The following is a 708-nucleotide window of genomic DNA, read 5'->3' as shown; positions in this document are numbered from 1 at the left end:
GCCACCTCTGGCATGTAGGTCTGACGCCCTACTCCTTTGAGCCACAGGCGCTGCCCACAATGATTCTTTATGAATTAAAAATACTCTAGGACGGCACCTATGGCTCAAAGGAGTAGGGCACCAGCCTCATATACCGGAGGTGATGGGTTCAAACCTGGCCCTGGACAAAAACTGCAAAAAAAAAAAAAAATACTCTAATGATCCCAGCTACTCTGGAAGCTGACGCAAGAGAATCACTTAAGCCCAGGAGTTGGAGGTTGCTGTGAGCTGTGACGGTACAGCACTCTACTGAGGGCAACATAGTGAGACTGTCTCAAAAAAAAACCCCAAAACTCTAATGAAAATCTGTTAAAACCAGTGAACCTTCTGTGCAAATGAGTACACACGTACACAAAATTTAGCATATAGTTTCAGGAGATTTGTGGAAAGACCCAGTGAACCCTAAATTAAATCAATTCATCCTAGATTTGACAGATATGAGCTCTAGATTGTGACCCTTTGCCAGAAAAGGAACTACTTTATTTTTGGCCACTTTTACTGTGCATTGACATGAAGCGGGCCTCCTGCACAGAGGGTGTTATAAGAAATATCCCTGAGGAATTCTGGCTTTTTTTTATAGCAGAGATTTAGCTGACAAAGGCTCACATAGCAACCTTTCTATGAAGACCCCCCCTAGGGAAATATCTCTTATGCTCCAGCACTTGTATT

The sequence above is a fragment of the Otolemur garnettii genome, unplaced genomic scaffold (assembly GCF_000181295.1).
Source record: "Otolemur garnettii isolate 467f Iridium unplaced genomic scaffold, OtoGar3 scaffold00038, whole genome shotgun sequence".
In the NCBI taxonomy this organism is placed as follows: domain Eukaryota; kingdom Metazoa; phylum Chordata; class Mammalia; order Primates; family Galagidae; genus Otolemur; species Otolemur garnettii.
This window is presented reverse-complemented; position numbering follows the sequence as displayed.